A 19,399-nucleotide genomic window follows, 5' to 3' on the forward strand; every position below is an offset into this window, starting at 1 on the left:
ATAAAAAATAATAAGTATTTTTTACACTTTTAAATTAATTAATAAAATTGAAAGTATCAACTGATGCTTAAATATTGCTATTATTTTATCTCAAAGAGAGGAAAATAGTTTTCTTTTAAACAAGTCTTCTCTTTTAAAAAGTATTAATAAATTTTCGTAGCAAACACGAATAAAATAAAGTTTTAGATACGGAACACAAACTACAATGTTATATTAATCGTATTTTGAACATAGTATATATATATATATATATATACATATATATATACATTATAATCCGAAGTGAGCACGGACATAGCCGTCTAGTTTATAAAAAAGCGCGGCATAGGTATTGTTCCATTTTGCAATTTTAGGTATTACTTGTATTTTAGGTATTGTACACTTGTTAGTGTTGTACACTTGCTTCATCTTGTTCACAGGTTAGTGTTGTACACTTGCTTGACTTGTGTAATTATGGGCTGGACTGATTTTGTTCTGGGTTTGACAAAATAGTATATTCGTATTTCCAGATGTTATTTGTTCGTATTTTAAGCACATTCATGCTGAGCATTGACATCACGACTTTGACCAAATAAAATTATCAAACAAATGTTTGTGTTAATAATCCTTTCAATTAAGCAACTTTACCTTATTGAGTAGTGATCCAGACTGATAATTCATTAGAGCCGAAGTTTCCAGATGTTATTTGTTGACATAACAAAGTATGATCTTATTAAACAAGATATCCGCCACTAAGGTGAAGAGGCCTACTCAAATGTACCCTTGTCTGTCGAATTAGGTTTCCAAATCAGACGATATAGACGTTGGAGTAACAGTTGACATTAGATAGTGAAGGTTAACAATGCCACAATGTTTAGATGAATTTGCAGAAACTTAAGATAAAAGTTAACAGGCATACACAAATTGAATTTTGGTGTTCACAGAATTCTTTGGTGATCGCAATAATGGACTAGATTTTTTTTTTTAATTCTTTATGCAGTAGTAGTTATTGAAGAGGAAAACAACTTGTTCTTTCCATTCAGTGTGTCTTTGGCAACATCAAGTTATTGCTGCTTGATTTATTTGAAGTTAGTTGATATGGAGCAGCTTTCTTTTAGCTATGGTTTTCTCAAGTATATGTGTCAATATGTTGATAATTATAACTGAATTGTTGCAATCCATTTTGGTTATTGAGAGGTTGCTGGAAAATACTGCACGGTTTTTGAAGAGATATAAGGAAAACTACTTGGATTAGTTGTAACCTTCTGTTTAAAAGAATTAGTTACAATTTCTTGATGTGAAGTGTTTGCTTTTTTTTTTTCCGCTCTCGCTAATCTTTGTGCATCTTTTTCTCCTGCAAGGATATAATATATATAATATAGTTTATTAGAAGTTCCAGAAATGATTATTAAGTTAAACTACTTCATTAAACAGATCCTTACTTCAATGTTTAAAAGGTTAAGGAGGGGTTTTTTGTGGACTTTAGAACTAATATTAAGACCAACAGTACCTTTATCTCGACAAGTTGAACTAATCATCGAAATAAAACTTCACATAACTCATAGGGATGTTAAAGTATTGATTACACATTTTCACTTAGGAATTTAAGCTGTAAAAAAAAAAAAAGCAGAGGTAAAAACCAGGGAGCAATTAAACACCAGATTCGTGCTTAACATGTATGAAGAAAGAGCAAAACTAATGGTAACTAAAATAAATTATATAGCAGCAGGACCAAAAAACGAAAAAAAAGGGAAAATCACTCGACATTAAATCTAAACAGCAACAAAACTATGAATTACAAGCAAGACTAAAATACTACAAACCATATCAAAACAAGACCTAAAACAAAGGAGTAAAATTACCTTTTTCTGAGCAGCGACTGGAGCGACGAGCTTCGAGGATCAATTTTCACCACTGAACTTTGGACAACGATAAGGTTCTACTTTGAGCCAGTAGAACCAAACAATCGCAAAACAAAATAGAACAAGAATTCTAAACTTTTCCGACGAATCGAGAAATCTCCCTGTCAAGATGAAATTCTTGACTTTGAGTAAAAGAAATCTCTGTCTTGTTTGGGGTCTGATTGAAGGTCTTGAGAATTGCTAGCTGCACTATCTGTATACGGTTGTGACGGTTAGTCACCCTAATGTTCTTTGCAGGTGTAATTAGTTTAAGATCTTTAATGCATTTGATGGATATTTTCTTGTTGGTATACTGTTGACCCAAATTTTTTCGATTATGTACGTTTTATTTAGGAAAAAATTCAGCTAGCAGTGAATCAAAGTACTGTGGATGAGTCTGAAATTTCTCCCAATGATGTTGTGGGTAAGTTGCTAGGAAAAGAGCATTCTGGGAGGGTAAGATGTTTGGGATTAGGAGCTACTCCAAGCACTCATTTTAAACAAACAAAACCTCATGTTGGTGGTATTAGAATTCCAAGTAATGATGTTGGATGTTCTTCTTTCGGATGTCAAGACAAGTACAATAAATTGTTGAATACTCTCAAAGCCTACATGATAATGAAGGAAGGGTCAATACTAGAACAGTTTGCTGGGATCTTTGGTTCACCTCCTGCAACGGTAAATCAATTTGCTCATTTTAATTTTCTGCTTGATTTACTGGGCTCTTCACTTCCCTACAATTTGCTTGATTGCCCACTTACGAGATTTTAGTTTTCTACTTGATTTTAGGAAGGATTTTTCTGAATGTGCATAAGTTTTTGTTCCTGCTATTAATTACTTTTGCTGTGTCCTAAGGGTTGACCAGAAATTTAACATATGTTTAGCAAAAACAACAATTGTTTCTTTATCTTCTATTTTGACATAAAAGAGATGCATTTAAATCATCTGTTTCTTTTAGTGCATAAATAGTATGTTTGAGTATGAAAATCTGAGTTTTGTATCCCATGTTTAAGAATCTGAATTCATTAATGCTATTCCTTTTTTTTTTTATTCCTCGTAAGGCAGTAGCATGTACTATCATTCATGGTTTTGCTAAAAATTTCAAGAAGTAGGAATTATGAAACCATTAGAAAAGACATTCATAATAAGATGTTGATTCCATCAAAGTGGCAGAATATCAGAACATGTGTGTTGATAATTGCATGTTTGGTTTGTTTTGCCACGAAGAGTTGTTTAGAAACTAATTTATAAAGACTAACTTACGTAAACGGCAATGTTGTAGCACGATCTTAACGTATTATACTATAATTATTATACTAATTAACGACTAACTGATGTTTTATTTTGAATCTTCTTAAAGGAGACCAAGCAGAAAAGCCTTCAGGTCTTTAAAGTCTTGAATTATGGTAGCTTTAGGATAGGTATACAGCAATATAGTAACATATATAGTTGTGCCTAAGATCATGAAAGAGAGGAATTAGAAATCAATGAAACAATTTGTGCTAAGGCTAGATGCTTGTCAAAATAATTCAGCGATGGGATCTGAAGAAGAAAATTACTACAACAACCTTATTAACGATATCGTTGTTTTTATTCTTCTCTCTGATCGCAGTTTCTTTCTTGTCCTTGACCGGACAGTTTGATCTTGTAAGTCAATGTGTTTTTACCTTAATAAATCCATTTTATTGCATACTTATAAATTCAGTTAATAGACATGTAATAATAAATAGCTACTCCATCTAGTGCTGAGACTCAGATTTTCCACTACTAGTATTTTGTATTTGTGTTTTCCAGTTTATATAGATACAATATTGACCTCTAATCAAGTTCATATGGATTCTGCATAAGAAATGAAGCTGATGATTTGATAGTTGATATAATTCAGACCCAGGGAGATTCACATAGCTACTAATATAATGGCATTGCTTATTTGCTTGTGGGCTACTGGAAAAAGTCTTTGTTGCTTAAAAATGTGGTGACTGATTATTTGTACTATCCTTAGTTGTGTCCTTTACTGTGGATTAGTTTCTGGTTCCCATATTCTCTGTATTTGTGGTACTGTTGAATTTACATGATTTAAGCTGGCAGCTACTTCATTTCAGCTACAATAACCCAATTGTATACCAAGCTCTGAATTTTGTTGTATCGGTGAAAAAAGTTTTACCATCCCTGTTTTTCATAATTATCCGTTCTTTCTGGTAATGTATTTACAAATCTCTCTTTCTTTGTAGCCAAGTGACGCAGGTAGCAGCTAGCGGATCCATGGATTCAAGATTTTCTAGCTCTAGTAATCATGTAATATGATTAGTTGACTAAAGTGGATTTTGTGACGATTTTAGTTGATGACATTTACTTGTCTTATTATTTTGTATGCTTTAATGGAATGTTGATATTTCTGGTTTTAGTGTTAAAATATTCAGATTTGTATTAAAAAAACTTCGAAAAGTTGTTTTTTTGTAATAAATATATCTATTCTAGAATATATCTAAAAGTGTGGGGGTTTAAACCCCAATAGTTATAGTAAATTCCGGGGGTTTGTAACCTCCCTTGTACCCAAAATGTACCATAGACAGAAAGTGCAAGTGCGGAGGTCAAGAGTGCAATTTGCGGAGGTTTATAACCTCTGCTATTTGTTGTCACGGAGGTTGGGCAAACCCCTGCAGTAAGCTGCCGCAAATTGATTGTGGCGGCGTTAATGGCAGGGGTTTGGTGAACCTCCGTGACAACAAATAACGGAGGTTATAAACCTCCGCAAATTGCACTTTTGACCTCCGGTGATTGCACCTTTTTTGTAGTGTAAACATTTTCTTAAGGGGTGTGCATGAGCCTAAAAACCCACTTATTATGGAACGGAGGGAGTAGTTATTATGAGGCTATGGTAAAATTGGCTAATAAAAACATTTTGGCTTATTTATGCGTGTAAACACCCAAATACTTATAAATCAAAAGTTATAAGTTGATCATCCCCAATTTATTATTTTTCTTATAAACACTTTTAGTTTGACCAAATTTTTATTATTTTATCCTTTAATATTTTTTTCTAATTTTCAAAATACTTTTTACAAAACAAAATCTTTAACTTTCTCTCCATCCCATATATTTCATTAATCATTTTCCGTGCAAAAATATTTTATACTTTAAAAAATTTCATTTTCAGGTCTCATTCTCAATAGTATCTCACCCACCACTTTGCCTAAGAGACCAGATTAGCTCATTTCTTCTCGGAGCTTGAGGGGTATATTCATTGCTCAAAAGAATATAGCGACATTTCTATCTACTGACATGGTACTTAAGAGCATTATTGTCATCCTGGGGCATGACACTAAAAGGACACGGATGTCAGCATTTGATTTTGTCACCGGAGATACAGTTAAAGGCAAGCATTTGGGTTAAACATTGTCTGGTTTTCGGAGGGGAAAAAAAAAGAGGCGGTGTAAGAGTAAAATACTACTCAAATCTTTATATTAACTAGTCTCTTAAACGTGCAATTGCACGTTATTCCTATTCAATCTAAATTATAGTAAAATTATTAGATAATATTACTTATAATTATATATAATTATTTTATGAGTTATAAAAATATTATTATAGTATAAGATTGTATCTACTATTTTTTTTTTTTTTGAAATTGATGTTTTTGGTATTTTTTTCTTTTTCTTTTTTCCATATAGAAAACATGTTACGACTAAGATAATCCAATATTAGAGATTAGGTGAACATATATTATATTTATTTGAACATATATTATATTTATTAGTATTATTTACATATGTGAAAGTGTTGAAAATCGTCACTAAACAAAATTACAGTATAATAATATCAATTAGTTTTAAGAATATTTAGTTATTTACTTTTTAAAAATTAAGTTGATCACAAAAGTGAAAATCAAGCACAAACATTAAAAAAGTACATCCAAACAATCCATAAATAAGTATACATCAATGATTCAAAAGGATAAAATTGTAACATTTATTTACTATGTCATACTAATCCCAGTACACTTCCAATTCCAATGTTTTACTCAGGTCTTGAAGTTTTAGTTTCTTAAATTATTTGGTCATATGATTATCTTTGTATACTACCCGAAGATCCAAAGAAAGAACTATTACATAATGGAGTAAAAAACGAATTTAGAATATGTACTATTCTAATTACTTATGCCAATAGTTTTCATAGAATGATTAGGACATAATATGAGAAAGAGACGTTTGAATTTGATTAATATTAGAAATCTATGAAAACAATCATATTAGGAAAAGTTTTTAATATTACAATTTAATCCAATAATGTATTATTTGCTAAAAGGATATTTTTTGTATGAAGGGTATAAGAGTCCGACAATATTTAAAGGATAATTTGATCAACCACATTAATATTAGTGCTTTTATAATAATAAAAAGCTTTTGACAAGAAGATTCATGATATTATATATATTGCAACATATGGTTACTAGATCATTAATTTGAAATAAATCTTATCAACAATAAATATTACTAACATATATTAATGTGAAACTAGAGCCTTTATGTCTGATAAGAATAATATAATAAAATAACCTCTTCACAAACTAGGTAATTAGGGCGGGGTTAAAAGGCAATTAGGGCGGGGTTAAAAGGACCAGGAGTTAGAGGGTCGGATCGAGCCAAGAGTCACATAGATTTGGGATCGAATATAAATTTTTGCTCTATATTTTAATTTTTCACTTTTCTTTCTATTTTCAAACATTTTATCTACATAGTATAATTTTTTGGCGAAGGGTGTTCGGCTTACCACCCTTTCGGCATGCATAGCTACGCCCCTAATTAGAGCATATTTACTTAAGTAATGACAACAAGATATAAGAAATTACACATATGAGCTCTCTCTAGCCAATCTCCTTATTCCTTATTTTGTTTCAACTTCTTCTTCTTATTATTATTATTATTATTATTATTCATTATCTAAATCAGTAAGAATTAATTCAAGTTAATAAGATGTTGTTGTATTTGAAATACATTACCTTGGATATTGTTATAAGAAAATTGTTTACAAATATGAAGATTTAAGTAGTTTGGTTTAAAATTCTAAAATATTTCAAATGTAAAAAAGTCTGTAATCTATCTTAATTTAAGAGAGAATTTTACTTCGTTTTTTTTTTTGTTTTGACAAACTTCAGTATTATCTAAGCGGTAAAATCACAAAATACACTATTAATTTTTTTTGAGACCTCAAAATTTAGGGGTTGAAGTGAAGGCTTTATTAGCCTTCTTCTTTAACCATTCCTGACGGCTTGTACAAGATGTAAGTACTTCTCTCTAGTACTTAAAGCTGAAAATGATACAAAATATTGTTACCACGAATGAATAGCTTGGAAAATAGTCTGTTTCCTATTTGAAAAATAGTTTCTAGGACACCCTAAGTAAACTGGATGCCTATATACCTAACATTTTCACATAAATATGTATCTCGTAAACATTTTTCATTGAGAATAATAAGAGTTTGGTAGCGGCCGTGAGTTTTCTTTCCCCTTGAGCGTTTCCCGTGTAAAATTGTGTGTTGTTTCTTTTTGTTGTTAATGTTAGAAAAATAGATTTCAGAATTGGGGAAGAAATTATCCAGCTTTGATAGAGTAATCTCTGTCCTTAAGGAATTTAAGCCTCCTACTTCGTTGCTACAGGGATGGTGGCAGAATTCCTCCAGGATTTTACAAAGCCTATGAAATTATAACAACACTTTGTAAATTCAGGTTAGGTGTGAATGCGTATAAGAGGTGTTAATGTGATACCTTAACTATATGAATCTCTTTGGGATGAGTTTGGGTGAAAAATAGTCGTTTTGAAGTCAAATCAAATTGTGAAGTTCATAAGAGCTCTTAAATTCGTCTAAGTCGGAGGTAATTTCACTTATGCCAATTTCTCGGGTAGTTATGTTGGGAATCTGAGAAAACTCAAAACATAAAAGTTGTAGGTATTTGAAATACCTTTCCAACCATATATGGTGGAGCTTGAACGGAGATACATACAAAAAGTTATGACCGTTTTACTTAGCAAGATCTGCTGTCGCATCGCAAGGGTGCTGCGAGCAGAACCTCTCCCTGACCAAATTTTACTCATGTACGGCACCATGCGGTGCAAGGGTGGTGCGGATAGTCCCACTCGCGATGGGCCCGCCACATAAGGGTGTTGCAGTCCAGTATTTTTTTGGTTCAGAATTTTATAAGTTTCCCACTTCGTTATATTTATTTCCACTTCGTTTTGGCCGACTTTTTGAGAGGAAACAATCCTAAAACTTCTCCAAAACATCTAAAGTAAGTTCTTGATCAATTTCAATTATTACTACGTCATTCTAACATCAAATTGACCCTAATGCATCTCTCCAAACCCCAGGTTCTTGAAAACTCAAGAGAGGAGAAGAGGGCACGTGTAGAACTTTGTCTAAAAGGTATGAACTTGGTTTTCTTGATATTATTGATGAATTTTAGGCTATTATATATTATACTACGCTATTAGAATCTACGAATGATTTATATGAGGTTCAAGAACAAGTGTTAAGGCTTAGAAAAATTCCTAGTTTCCGAAATTGAAAGAAAGCTCGTAGAAATGATTAAAGTTCTAATCTTTCTCATCTAAATATATTGTAGAGTGATTGTTGAACCTTGGAAATTCCGTTTGGTAGCGTTTTAGTGGGATTAGAGGTATATCTCTTTTTCGAACATACTTTTCTAAGTGGTTCTTTGGCAAGGTTTGTGTGCGTGAGCGACAAGCCCGCATTAAATCTTTGTGTGTATTATATATATATATATATACATGATTTTCCCTTATCAAAGGAAGATTGAAATTGAAATATAATACTTTGATCTTTGAACATGAATTACCCCTTAAGGGATGCTTAAACTTGATTTCGAAAAGCTTGGATATGTCATGTGTTTTGCTCTATGAATGGATTGTGTTGGAATTTAAAACTCATTTAATGACTTGAATTTGGTTTCTAAACCCATTAATGATTTGAGGTACCCCTACTAACGGGATGATGAACATAATCCATAATGAGTGATTCATCTTCTATGCTATGATTATGATTCAGCTATTTTGCCATGATTTATATGTTGTGTTTGTCCTAGCTACTTAGGAGGAAGAGTAGTCACTATGGATCCTAGTGGGGTTTGCCTAGCCATTCGGGAGGAAGAGTGGCCATCGAGGGTCAATAGCCCCGGTGTGGTTCATGCCTAGACATTCGGGATGAAGAGTGGTGATCAAGGGTTTGTAATCTCAGTGTGGTCTTTGCCTATCTATTCGGGAGGAAGGATAGCCATTATGGGTTGATAACCTGGATGTGATACTTCTATGCAGTTTAGGGAACCTCAAATGAGCATCCCTTCGTTATATTGATTTGGGCCTGTATTGGTATGTGATATACTTTTGGTTGCCTGTGAGTTCATGTTTGAAAAGAATTAAGTGGGATAAACGGTATAATGAGTTAAAGTTGATTTACTCCTCACAAATGATTTCCATTAATGGTTTGATTAAGCTTTGACGATTTATCCTATCTCTGAAATTTCGTACTACTTTAATTGATACTATGTTACTGATCCGTATTACATTATTTTACTATATTAACTGTTGTCCCAGAGATACTCACCGAGTACTCAGTACTCAGGCATACCGTTATTGTTTTTGATGGTATGTTAGGTAACAAAGAAGTACAGGTACGTGATACGCGCATGGAATAGGAGAACTTGATGCTTTCCAGCTTTATTGGTTAGCCCACATGCTTGTTGGTGGTACACCACTCTATCTTTATTTATTTATTTATTTATTTATTTCAGTTTCCAGGCTGCGTCTCGAAATTAGATACTCTTTTTTTTTTCTTAAAGCTCCATAAATAGTTGTCAGATTGGGGGTAGGTGTTGAAAGTCTCGTATGACTTATTGAGGCATTTACCAAGTTTTATGATTTAGCATTCCTATTAGACTTCCGCTGATTTTTTTTGTATAAGCATGAGTATGTTTTCATTTAGCCATAAATGACAGTTTTAACAAAATATTAAAAGACTATTGAAAGAGATTAGACATCTATTGATTTTATAAGGTGCTTCTGATGTTGTTCATAACATCGGATGCCTGTTACGTCCAGGATCGAGTTTGGGGCGTGACAGAAATTCAAGTTTCAGCAATTAACTTGAATTTCCCACAAGAACATAATTATGTTTTGTATGAGTATTTAGAGAAGAAGAAGAAGAAGAAGAAGAGAAATTAGTGATTGTCTGTTATATCTTTATTTTGAAGCAATACACGGTATTTATAATACCTTGGTAGACACGTCTGTTCAAACACGTCGCAGCAAACACGTCTGTTCAAATACGACTTTTCATAACAGACACATCCTTTAGGAATATACATGTCACACCCCAAATCTGGAGAGGCATGGCCGGCACCCGGTGCCACACTCAGCCGGAGCGAACCACTCTGAATGTGTAACTTTGGAGGAGTAACCCTCAACTTAGGCCGAAAGGGCCTACCTGCAAACAGACAATATCAACCAGCCGGCAAGGCCACACTCTGAATATATATCAAGACTGACTATCTCATCTCAACGGGGCACACACACCCAAACATATATATAACTGAGGAAGCTGACGAGGCTGCTATGAACGTACATAATCAACAGTGTCAAAATAGACATACATAAGGCTAATAAAACACCACACTGACATACAATATACATGCCTCGTCTACTAGCCTCTAAGGGAAGAATAACTGTATCATGGTCGGGACAAGGACCCGACTTCCCATCCCATCATATCTATAACACAAAGAGACACTCCAAAACTAGACCTGACAACTCCGTATATGTGGACCTCACCATTCAGTTGATGTCTGATCCCGCCCAGTGGGAGGGTCTATTTGTCTGTCTGTTATCTGTACCTACAGGCATGAATACAATGCCCCTAGCAATAGGGACGTTAGTACTAAATAATGTACCGAGTATGTAAGGCAATAAAATAACTGAAACTGAAACTGAACTGAAACATAATAGTATGGAAGTCAAGAAATGCCCTGAAATATCTCACATGGTCTGTCTCATGTAGAATGCAATATAATAATACAAAGAGACACTCCAATCTTTGACCAAGTGGCCAGGCAACTGTAAAATCTCACTGGCCAAGTGGCCAGGCAACTGTAAAATCTCACTGGCCAAGTGGCCAGGCAACTGTAAAATCTCACTGACCAAATGGCCAGGCAACTGTAAAATCTCACTGAACAAAAGGCCAGACAATAATGTCTCACTGACCCGTCGGCCAGGAAATCTGTCTCACTGACCTATAGGCTAGGCATATCTGTCTCACTAACCTGTATGCCAGACATATTTGTCTCACTGACCAAGTGGCCAGGCTAAAGAAAATATATGTATATGTCATGTTGTATATCACGTGTAGACTGAAATATATGAAGATGTCAACATGTCTTTCTCTAACTCTTCTACCAACAATGAACTAAGGAGCGGATAGGAATCCCTAGGAAGATACAATACCACATCTAGAAACGTTACACTTCTTTGACAACTCTAAACAATAGTTCTCTTTCTTTAAGATTCGATAAGCGCTTATTATCTATGAATCATGCCAAAAAAAGAAGGGACAACCATTACATACCTCGAGCCTCCCATACAATCCAATAATGAACTTGTCACCACTAGAATGTCAATACTATAACAAAGGTATACATGAATTAACTTAGGTGACTCTAGTATATCAAGTATATCGAATGATAACTCGTCTTTAAAATGAATTAGATAGCATCTCCCCTATTTCTTATCGATCACAATACAACCAACAAGACTAAAAATAACTATAATCCCTTTCATTCCTCCTTGGACCCAAATCAGCAACAACACAAGAGTATACAAAAAACATCCCAATATACGCTCATATATGATGTCTTTATACATTCTCTTCTTTTTATATTCATGAAGTATAACAACAACATCAACTACTGTCACACCCCTTTTTCCACCCCCGCGCGATAAACATGCAAAGGTTTTTATTATTAAAGGGTTTTTCCAATTGAAGTGACGTTTTGAAAAGAGATTATTTATTTATTCAGAGTCTCCACTTGGAATTGAGTTTTGGTGTTCCGAGTCACCTTATGAATCCCTAATCAAAAGGAAATGACTCTTTTATTATTGGTCCGCAAAAACAAATGACCGGGTAAGAAATTCTGTTGACCGGGGAGAAGGTGTTAGGCATTCCCCGAGTCCCGTGGTTCTAGCACGGTCGCTTTATCGACTTATACTTAGCTTAATCTATTTTTGGATAAATTGTGTTACAAGCCTTGATTTCACTCGTGCTTTTTATTGTTGAACTTTTATTAGTCTTAACCCGGATGCGTAACCGCATTCCGGATCTTTTAAGTGTCTCAAACTAAGATGTGTAATCGCATTCTCAATCGAAACGAGATTAATTATTAAACGAGATTGACCAAAGTGCGTAACCACATCCTTGAGTTGTTTAAAACGTCTCGAAATAAGATGTGTAACAGCATTCTTAATCGATACAAACATCTTGAAACGTGCCTAAAGCTTATCTAACGTTAAAAACAATTATTTGTCTCTAAAATCCGAGACTTATATTATTTGGTTAAACTTTCACTCTTTTGACAACGGGTTTCGAATAGCTTTGCAACCGATCTCGCTCCCTTACAATTGATTTTTCCGCTCTTTTCTTTTCAATAGTAAAGAGATTTGAAATAATTCGCATCTCATCTCACTTATCTCACCCCAGGAAATAATTAATCGGGCCTTAAAAGTAATTTAGGCCCGAAATAATCTTTTTACGTTTGCGATCAAGCCCTTCCAGAGTGTCCACGAAAATTGGAAGCATCAAAACTATCACAATAATTAACATTTCACACATACAATCTCATCGCAGCAAAATAACGAATTAGTCAAAAGGGACCATTTTCATGTAAACGAGAAACTGTTGAAGTTTGGGAAAAGAAACTAAGATTAGCAGGGACCATTTTCATGTAAACGAGAAACTGTTGAAGTTTGGGAAAAGAAACTAAGATTAGCATTCTTAGAGCCTGTTTGGATGGGCTTATGCCTATAAGCTGTTAGCAGCTTATAAGCTAAAAAAAATAAGTTCGGTAGTCTAATTTTTTTTTTTTTGCTTATAAGCTGAAAAGTTGGGTAGTCTAACTTATTTTTTTTTTGCTTATAAGCTGCTTTAGATAAGCTAAGTCAAATGGGCCCAATTATTTTTTTGAGCTTATTTTAAACATAAAATGACTTTAAGCTGGCCAACCAAACACTCAAAAAAACTGAAAACAGCTTATAAGCAACTTATAAGCCAATCCAAACGGGCTCTTAAAGGCCCATGGAAAATTAATGATGAATACATGTGACCTACGAAAACTAATTCTTAAAATATTAATACCCCTTGGCAGAACCCATTAGCTTACACTCACATAATGCCAAAAAGAATTAAAAGGGGCTTATCAACTTACGTACTAAGCACCTTAAAGGGTTAATAGTTCAAAATAATTTACTCTTCCTAAATAATTATTTTACCCATTCTTCTAATTATGGAAATACCCATTTGAAACCAAACAAAGTAACGAACTCAACAACATGTATTAAATCACTGTACTAAATTGCTAATACAGGACCAAACTAGCATAAATAAACATACTAGTGAGAATATCAAAATAAGAAAACATCCTACGTAAGCATAAAAAGAAAAGAGATATTGGCAGTAGTAAAGCAATAAAAGCGTAACTGAAACATGGGAAAGTTTTCCTTGTGAAATTTAATTTGGTCTATGTTATCTTATTTGCAAGCTTTAGAAGACCAAAGAAATCTCACTTATTCAATCCAATCTATTCATGAAGATTAGTGGACATTCTTGTCAACCAAACTTTCCTCAACAAGAGCAAATACTACCCAAAAATGATTTAAACTTAACAGTTAGATTCAAAGCAATTTTTTGTATTATCAAAGTCAATAATCAACACTATATAATATCAAACCATGCTATAGAGAAATCATGTGCAAAAGAGACGAAGTAAAAAGAAATAAAAGAAGACATGAACAGAAAATGGGTTTTTCAATATTAATAAGAAAATATCTGAAAGCTTACACTTACATGAGCCAAACCAGAATCAAAGAGCGGCATCTAATTCCGATCATGGCTCGAACTAAGAAATGCAAGACCTACTGGAGCATGAACCTCGAACAGAAAATCCCCATGTGATCTCGAACCGGAAACTGTGGTTTCATGGTGTTTGAGATCGTGTTTTTAGCTGGTTTTTTATGAATTTCATGGATGGTTTTAATGGGGTATTAGCGTTAATGGTGGACTAGTTACAGTAGTGAAGTGGTGGCTAGTTACCTCTATGTGAAAATGCTCTCTTTTGCTGTGTATCATCCTTTTTTTTTTTTTTCGTGAAGGAGATATAGCTTTGAGTCTTTCTATAGGAGAAGGTGAAGATCAACTCCAAGAAAATAGAGGCTGCGGCTGATTATGATGATGTGTGTGTAGTAGGGCTGTACAGGGCAAACCGATAAATCGCACCAAACTGACAAACCGAACCAAACCGAAAAAAAAACCCAACTAGTGGTTTGGTTCGATTTGGTTTGGTGTTTGAAAAAAAAACCCGACCATTATAGGGTTGGTTTGGTTTTAATTAAAAAAAGTCAAACCGAACCCAAACCAACCCGATTATAGATATACTACTTTTAAATTATGTTATACATAAAAATATTTATTAAAATGTAATTTATAAATATTTTTTTAAAAATTTTCATAATTTTTATTTTCTTTCTTACATTTAGATTTGGATTTAAGAAACCCATCTAAATAATATAAAAAAAAAGCCCATAAGGAAATGAACACCATAAGTCCAAAAGATCAAAACATAATACAAATTTAGCCCAATTCGGCTATAGAAACAGAACCTTCTCCCAATATTAGGTCTAGAACACAGCACACAAAAGTTATTTGCAGATCCCTCTTTTGTGCAAAACTGCAAATACTTTCTCCTTTTCTCATTTCAGATCCCTTTCTCCTTTTCTCTTTTGCTTTCCTCTCAAATCAAAGAAATAATATGACACTCAGTAGCTTGTGATCTTAATTCTTAGCCATCGTTTGCCTGTTCTCATTTCAGATTTATCACAGAGCATTCGGATCTTATGATCTTAGGCTACAGGCTACAAGACTCAACTTTACACTGTAAGCATTTTGTTTTTCCTAATTTTTTTTTTTTTGTGAAAGTAGAATTTCATTTAAAACCAGGATACAAAATTCTCATCGACAAACCAATGATCCTTGTTTACATAATAATAATAATATCAATAAAAGGGACCTATCATATCCAAAACCAGAGGAAGAGAAAAGTGGAATTAGATGTCAAATTTAGGCATTAGCTTTTGATGCTGCCAAAGAATCTAGAAAGTGGCAAAGGACCCTCAGCTTCTTCATCATCGCTTGTAGACTGCAAAGGACCCAGTTTACTAAAAGCAATTTCAGAGAGAGAAAGAATCTACATATATATATATATATATATATATATATATTATTAGAAAGGAAGATCTTCTTTATAGATGAAAAAAGGGGTGGTGGGGGATATCAAACACGGAGAGGAGACGATGATATTCTTTCTTTTCCAGGAGGAAGGAAACAACACTTTTTTTTTCTTAATTAGCTTTAACGTTTTACAAATTTATTTATATTGCTATCAATTTGTTGATTTGTTACAAATTACAACTTTTTTATTATATACAGAAATTGTCTTTCGCTATGGAAGCAACAACTTCTGGAACTAAATCGCTAGTGATTGACAACAACCCTCCGATTGTGCCAACAGAATCTCAACAACAACAAGGTAAGAACATTCCTCATCGACGCACTCCTCCTAAGATTGTGGGAATAGTGGTAGAGAGACTTCTGAGATTTGGGATCACTTCTCCAAATTTAAAGCTAAAGGAGGTAAAATTAGGGCGAAATGCAATTACTGTCCAAAAAAGTTTGCTGCCGAAAGCAAGAATGGGACTACTACATTATGGTCACATCTAACTGTTAAATGTAACAAATCTCCCTTTAGAATCGTTGATAAGAGACAAACAACATTAAAACCTATTAAAGAAGGGTGGACAGAAGGTCTTTCGGGTTCTAATGAAAGGGTGGTGTATAATGCGGATGAAATTAGGAGGGCCATTGCGGAATTTGTAATTATTGATGAGCAACCATTTAGAGTTGTAGAGGGAGAAGGCTTTAGGAAATTGATGGCTAAAGCCTTACCAAATTTTGAACTACCTTCTCGTGTTACTGTTGCAAGACATTGCTTGAGGATTTATCAAAAAGAGAAAGATAAGCTTAAATATCTTATCAAGGACCAACGTGTTTGCCTTACTAGTGACACGTGGACATCACTCCAAAATTTGAGTTATATGGTTGTCACCGCACATTGGATTAATGACCGATGGAATTTACAAAAGAAAATTCTGAACTTTTTTCCAACACCAGATCACAAAGGCGAGACTATTGCTAAGGGAATTGAGGAATGCTTATTGGGTTGGGGCATTGATAACTTGTTTACAGTAACCTTAGACAATGTGACTGCCAATGATGCTGCCATTAAGCATTTGAAGGTGCTAATGGATGATTGGAATGGGGTAATACTTGGAAATGAATTTTTACATGTTAGGTGTAGTGCTCACATATTGAACTTGATTGTAAAAGAAGGGTTAGATGAACAAATTGAACCCATTTCTCGTGTAAGGAATGCGGTAAAATACGTTAGATCTTCTCCTTCAAGGTTTGCTTCTTTTAAGTCATTTGTTGAAAAAACTAAGATAGATACTCATGGTCTTGTGAGTCTTGATGTTGAAACTAGATGGAACTCGACATATACAATGTTAGATACAGCTATAAAATTTGAAAAAGCCTTTACAAGAATGTATCTGGATGACCATAAATACCAAAAGTATTGTCGAGAAATAAGTGCATTAAGAGGAAATCCATCATCAAATGACTGGAAGAATGTGAGAGCTTTTATCAAGTTTCTTGATCTTTTCTACCAGGCCACTTTAAAATTTTCAGGGACTTTGTATGTTACTTCCAACTGTTTCTTCCGTGAATTTTTTACTCTTCGAAGTTCTATTAAAACGTATTCTACATGCGAAGATCTTATTTTGGTTGATATGGCAGACAGGATGAAAAGTAAATTTAAGAAGTATTGGGGAAATTTTGAGAATATGTTATTGATTGTTGCTGTTGTGTTAGATCCGAGATATAAGATGAAGTATGTAAACTTCATTCTTTCCAAAGCATATGGTCCTTTGTTGGGAAGATTAAAGTCGGAAGATGTGGCAAGTGTTTTAACGCGTTTGTATGATTCTTACAATAACTCTTTAGTTGATGCTTCTTCTAATGACAATATTGGAGGTGATACTAGCATGAGTGAAACTGATGATTTGTTGGAATCTGAATGGGAGCAACATTTGGCAAACGAGGGAAATATTGCAAAAAAAACTGATCTTCAGATATACTTGATGGATGATGTGGTGAAGAATAAAGATTTTGATATCTTGTCTTGGTGGAAAGTTTCATCTAGTAAATATCCAGTTGTTTCAAAAATTGCGAAAGATGTTCTTTCTATTCCTATTTCTACTGTTGCATCTGAGTCGGCATTTAGTACAGGTGGTTGAATTCTTGATTCTTACCAGAGTTCTTTATCGCCAAAAACAGTAGAAGCTCTAATTTGTACTCAACAATGGCTGCGATCACCTTCTAAAGAATACAATTTTCACGATAGTTTGGAAGAAGTCCAGAACATTGAGCAAGTTGATGAAGGTATTCTCAAATAGCATCTGATGAATATTTGCATACATGACCCTATTTTTTTATCCTGCTCATGTCATGATGGTACTTATGAACTGCAGCAGTCAGCAGATATGCAATTCTGCTTTGGCTTCCTTCTTCCATGCAGAAACTGAATTGCACCAATAATCCAATACCATGTAATACTTGTTTAAAAAGTGGATATTTGAGAAAATCAGTTGCAGGCCTGCAGTAGTAGCAGAAGCAAAAAAATAATTGGAATCTATGCCTAAATGCATATATGGTTTCTTTTACTTATTTCTCAAAGAGCTGTTGGTTTTCTTTTATGAATGGAGAAAGAAATCATGGACATATAGCATTGATGGACAATTGGACATATAGCATTGATTAGCCAGTTTTCTTTTACTTATTAATTTATTCTTTTTTCTTGCCGAGTATGGAGACTCACCTTTGAGCATTGATTAGCCAGTTTCGTTCACGATGCATTATCTGTGTGAGAATTGGTATGTTAATTGATTACACTATTCTTTTACAAAAGTTACAGGCTTCTTCTACAAAAAATTGTTTTGTATAGCTCATTTTCTTTGATAGTTATGAATTGGCTGGCACTAATTCTCCTTATTTCTCTGTTGTGTTTTACTGATATTGTTTTCTAGGTGGTGCAATTGTTTTCTAGCTGGTGCAATTGTTTTCTTTGGTAACTGAGACTTGCAGAACTAGGACCAAAAGACACAGTACTCAAGGCTGAAGTAGACAATTTGCTTCCCTTTTGTTTTTTAATATTTGGTACTTAATAGCATAAAAGGCTGGAGTTGTGGGGACTTTCATACATTTTAATATTAGTATTTCCAATCAAAGGTAGTAACTTATATGATGAAAAAGAAAACTTTAGATAAATCAATCGCACTGCTTTTTCTAGCTAGTGTAAACAGCAGTACTTGCTCAATCTTTAAGCTGCAGTGATTCCTTTCAGTTGCTGACTGCTGTATGTATCTTGCAGGCTGCAACCTTTGTTTATTTTTGCCCAGTTGTTGTAGTATATTGCACTGATTTGGATTTTTGCCCAATCTTTAAGCTGCAGTGATTTGGATTTTTGCCCAATCTTCAAGCTGCAGTGATTCCTTTCAGTTGCTGTAGCATATTGCACTGATTTGGATTTTTGTTTTTGCTACATCTGACATTTTATGGCCATTTGACATTTTAGTTATATTATAAAGTTATAACTTCAAACAGTGTTTTACCTTCATCTTATATGTTGATATTTTGTACTAGAACTTTTTTTTAAGAAGCACCGCTCTGTGCTTTTCATTAGATACTATGAAAAACCCGAGAAACCCGAAAAAACCCGAAAAATCCGAGAAAAATTGATATCCAAAAACCCGACTTTTATTGGTTTGGTTTGGTTTATAGATTTAATAACCCGACACAAATGGTTTGGTTTGGTTTATAAAAAATCCGAACCAACCCGGTCCATGTACACCCCTAGTGTGTAGGATGGTCCATTAGGTTTCTATCTTTAGCTATTTATAGTGTGTCTAGGTTTAGGGTTTTGAGTGTGCTCATTCTTTTCCTTTTTTCCCAAAATGCCCATGTGTAGAAAATATGTTGGGAAGGAAGAATGATATAATCCATCCCAAAATGGATTGTGCTTTTTGTGTGGAAGAGTGAAATTTTGCCAAGTGGCGATAGACTATTGATTCTAT

General features: G+C 33.9%; 2 long non-coding RNA genes across 2 annotated transcripts; both read left to right on the plus strand.

The window, feature by feature from the left end:
• The first annotated feature begins 339 nt into the window (after positions 1-339).
• On the plus strand, positions 340-4,277 carry LOC132609501 (uncharacterized). The gene is made up of 2 exons (XR_009570868.1): positions 340-2,558; positions 4,112-4,277. It is a non-coding gene; the product is annotated as an uncharacterized LOC132609501 (long non-coding RNA).
• Positions 4,278-14,846: 10,569 nt separating this feature from the next.
• Positions 14,847-18,928, plus strand: LOC132611502 (uncharacterized). Its single transcript, XR_009571699.1, has 3 exons — positions 14,847-15,086; positions 15,639-15,738; positions 18,697-18,928. It is a non-coding gene; the product is annotated as an uncharacterized LOC132611502 (long non-coding RNA).
• The last annotated feature ends 471 nt before the right edge of the window (positions 18,929-19,399 follow it).

The sequence above is a fragment of the Lycium barbarum genome, chromosome 9, assembly GCF_019175385.1.
Source record: "Lycium barbarum isolate Lr01 chromosome 9, ASM1917538v2, whole genome shotgun sequence".
NCBI classification, from domain to species: Eukaryota; Viridiplantae; Streptophyta; class Magnoliopsida; order Solanales; family Solanaceae; genus Lycium; species Lycium barbarum.